Source organism: Ailuropoda melanoleuca, chromosome 17 (assembly GCF_002007445.2).
Source record: "Ailuropoda melanoleuca isolate Jingjing chromosome 17, ASM200744v2, whole genome shotgun sequence".
Classification (NCBI taxonomy): domain Eukaryota; kingdom Metazoa; phylum Chordata; class Mammalia; order Carnivora; family Ursidae; genus Ailuropoda; species Ailuropoda melanoleuca.
The window spans coordinates 27,684,830-27,689,110 of record NC_048234.1 but is presented as its reverse complement, the minus strand read 5'-3'; the positions used below and the strand labels follow the sequence as shown (position 1 = coordinate 27,689,110).

Genomic DNA, 4,281 nt, shown 5'->3' with positions numbered 1-4,281 from the left:
AGGTTCTAAGCACATAAAAAGCATGCAGAGACGAACTTCATTCTTTTCCCACCACCCAAGGGTGTCAGGGTCTTGCTGTGCAAATTCCTGGGATCGCTTCACAGCCCAGAAGATGAGGTATCCACTCCCGCCAAGTGTTAGAAACACGAAGAAGTTAGCAAGAAACCTCAGGAATCTGATCAAGTGAACGTTTTCTTCTACTTGGGCTGCTCTTTCCTCTATGATTGCTTCCTGTACTCAAGCAAAACAGAAAAAAAAATGTATCTGAGCTACAAAAACTGTCATACACTCAGAAAATATTTTTTTCAAACATCCAATGAGGAATGAAAATGTACACTCTATCTGGGATTCCGCAAACCAGGTGGATATCAGCAGCAAGTGAGAATGGGTGAAAGAAGGGAGAATTCTTACNAGTGAGAATGGGTGAAAGAAGGGAGAATTCTTACAAACTCTGATTGATCTAATACTAGGACAATCTTCTTTCTAAATTCTCTTCTGATAAAGTCTTTTTTTTTTTGAAGCTACAAAATAATACCTAAGAGTCATTTTAAATATTGAGCTAGCTTATTCCTGTAAATAATTAGTCATCATTGTTTTATTATTTAGACTATCTGATTTCTGATTACTAATGGTCTCCTGTTTCAAGCTAATGGCAGTATTTTTATTACCAAATTTAGAGAAGAAATCGTGCTGTCATGGGTCATCAGATATTTTCTAATCACAGTCAGAACCCTGCCCGGATCCTGGTAGGCAGAAATGATGAGTTAATCTTTCTTTTAATTGTCAGGATACTTTGCTAGCTAAGCCGTATGTTATGGCTCCAATTTTTATCTTAGAGATCCAAAGGTACAGCTCTGGAAGTTGATGTTGTTTACCTTAAAGTTCATGGTGATAGAATTGAATTTGTTGTCTGCTGTTTCCGGATTGCCAATCAGGTAGTCCCAGCTGGTGAATACCTTCCAGCTAAAGTTGAATGTGTTGTCATCACCTCCCCCATCGTCCCCGATATTTTTGGTCATCCTGTAAAAACACAGAGTTTAATCCAGCCCCCCGGATACACAAAGAAAGGGAGAGTGTGGGGAGTAGCAAAATAGTACAATTATAGGTAGCCTGGAGAAGCAATATCCTGAAAGCATGTATTTTCAAAACAGTTTCAAAAAAGTTTGCTCTTATGACCAGAAAATAAAAGTTTATCTTTAAATTTGGTTTTGTTTTAATTTTTTAAACTGTTCATTTTTCCAGGCCATTCAAGATGAAAAGACTATGAAGTATTGATGATTTTAACAATTAAACGGGTCCTATAAAAATACATATTTTTTATTTGTTTTCCTAAACTATTGTCTCAGCATCATATACTCGATTGTTAGCCTTTTGTGGGATAAGGCTCTCTTTAGTAATCTGACAAAAACCAATGGGCCCCTCCCCAGGGAAAAAAAATATGTGTACACCCTTAAACTGTTCTAGGCAGTTTTAGCTCATTTCCAGATCCCCCCACAGCTAGAAATGAACTAACCCAGGGCAGGTCAGGAAACTCCTGCACAGATCCAACTCCCCCCAAAAATCTCTTCTCAAAGAACAGACTGAATGCATGGAATTTCTCCGTACTCTACAACTCTTGAACAAAAGTCAGAATTTTTATACAACCTTCATGCCAACTGGTTACATGTATTTTAATCTACATATTTTAATATATATAAATCACTGATTAGAATATATATGCGTGTGTGTGTGTGTATACACACACATATTTTTTTTTTGCTTGGAGAGCTTAAAATGCATTTACTTACAGTTTATTTCAGTGGTTAGAGATCTATATTCCACTCACTCCACTTCCTTTCTTTTCCCCTTATCACTATAAATAGCAAAATTAAAATTTCATATGATATATATTATAAAGTGATCCCATAAGGTTTTGGTTTTTCGAGTATTATAGTGATACGGAACCAAAAAGGAAAGAAGCACCATGCCATAAAGCTGACATTATAGGTTGGCAGGCATCTCTGAGGTGGCCTACATCCCCCACTATTAGCTCCTTATAGAGGTTTATATATTTTAAATTCTTTTTTTTTTTAAGATTTTATTTATCCATTCGACAGAGATAGAGACAGCCAGAGAGAGAGGGAACACAAGCAGGGGGAGTGGGAGAGGAAGAAGCAGGCTCCTAGTGAAGGAGCCTGATGTGGGGCTCGATCCCACAACGCAGGGATCACGCCCTGAGCCGAAGGCAGACGCTCAACCGCTGTGCCACCCAGGCGCCCCAGAGGTTTATATATTTTAAGCTGGTTAATGGGTTATGAAAAATCACCAAAAATAATTATCCCTTACATCAGTCTATCACTTTACCCTTTGAAATGGTGTTTAACTGTATCACCACATTTACCCCCTACTCAGCGACTGAGCAAATGGTCAAGGTAGTTAATATTATTCTCTTTTTACAGATGGGGAAGCTAAGGGTTAGCGTTATGAAGTGATTTGCTGGACACTTTCCAGGAGTTAACCACGGAGGTAGGTCAAGGGCTTAGGCTCCCTGACTTCACTGTGGTGCCCAAGCTAGGACTGCATGAGATATGTTGCATCACATGAAATACCTTTTTGTAGGTCAAAGGGGGTTGAAATCAAAGATTCCCACTGGTTTAACTGAGGGAGAAAATTACGTATTTGATCCATATACCACCATCCATTTCTGCACTGTCACTGGGCAAAGGGCAGGGCTTCAAGTCAAAACGGATGCTTGACAGATTCAAGTTTTGAATGGAGCTTCCCTGGCAAAATTGCGTGGCTGTGCACAGCCATCCAGGTAAGGGAGTATGAGCTGGGTGAGCAAGTCAGGAACACCCAGCATGTGGGAATCACGAGAAACAGAGGGAAAAGCTAAAAGAAGGAAGGAAAGACAAACTGTGGGATATTAGCACATTTTTGTTCAGAGATAGCCCTGATACCTAATAAACGTTCCATGGACAGCTCTAGCCCTTGCCCGTAGAGGGGAAAAAACGCACAGACCTATGAAAATTCTTCCTTTTTCAAGGAAGCAACCTTGCAACCACGGCTTCTATGAGAAGCAACCTCCGCATATCATTTGCTTTGCTGGGAGGCTGTAGAAAGCAACTGTTGCATTCATGCCTTTGCCTCGACTTCTTGCATTGGACCCCAAGTTTACATTTCTGCGTACACACCGGGGTTATTTGATCATTTTATGGATGCATCTGAAGGTTTTTAATTATTCGAATAAATGCCTCCATAAATCCTAAGCCAACAGGGTCGCTGTAAAGTAGCCTCTGCTAAAATGAAGATCAGGAAGAGGAAAGGGATTGAAAGGGAGGTAGGAAGCAACTCTCTATCTAGAAGCTCATAGGATAAGCCCACTACGCAAGGGGAAAAAAAATTTAGCAAGGGCTATACTATACTAAATAGCAAGTATTACATTCTTGAGAAAAAAGAAACTGCAGCAAATATTTGGCTGCAAAGGATAACACATAATACAAGGATAACATATATATAATGTGAATATACATACATATATGTATGCATATAATGTGAATATATATAGATGGTTAAAAGACCACAAATAGCATAGCATTGGGAACGTGCTAATACTTTACCAGGTAGACAGACCGATACCTTATCTTTAGTATCTCTGATTACACTTGGACGGGTAGATGAATATTGTGGATGTGGGGTCTACGTGAAGGCTTTTCCCAGTACTGAAAGGACTGGAAAACTACATATGACAGTGTCCTCTGGTGGAACCTGTCAGTTTGGCAGAGACAAGGCACAAAGCTTGTCATAGACCATTCCAAAGAGCTCCTGCTCGGGGTGACCTNCCAGGACTCTACAGTTGATCGTGACGGTCTCATTGGGGGCCATTCGTTTTCGCGGTCTTACGCGGCTGACTTTTTTTTGGTTGAGTGAGTACTCTGGTTCTGTTTTGTTTTTTTAATGAGCAGAGAATAACAGATTCTGCCTATAGAACTGATTCTGCAACTCTCAAACTTCTCTGCACACAAAAAGGAGGGCCAGCAGCTGTTTCCCTGTCTTGTTTGCAACGTGGATTCACATCTTGAAGTTCAAAAAGGCCTATCTCCAAAATCTGCTTAAACACAGGGTAGGAGTGCAACCCAGTGAGATGATCCAAAGGCCTGAGTTTGTGTCCAGCCCTTTTGTTTGGGGAATGTCATAGTCTAACATAGTGTCAGTATTAAAACTACATTTTTATCTCTTACAGACTCAGTATCCTCTAGATATAAAATAAATATTATATCCAATTCTTAAATGAATTACACT

General features: G+C 39.8%; 1 long non-coding RNA gene across 1 annotated transcript in view; it reads right to left on the bottom strand.

The window, feature by feature from the left end:
- Positions 1-77: 77 nt before the first annotated feature.
- LOC117796939 overlaps positions 78-4,281 on the bottom strand; it is a 4,968-nt gene continuing 764 nt past the window's right edge. Inside the window, exons 2-3 of the long non-coding RNA XR_004621685.1 lie at positions 876-1,020; positions 78-231 (exon numbers count right to left, since the gene is read on the bottom strand). This is a non-coding gene — a long non-coding RNA (uncharacterized LOC117796939). The remainder of the gene's footprint in view (positions 232-875; positions 1,021-4,281) is intronic.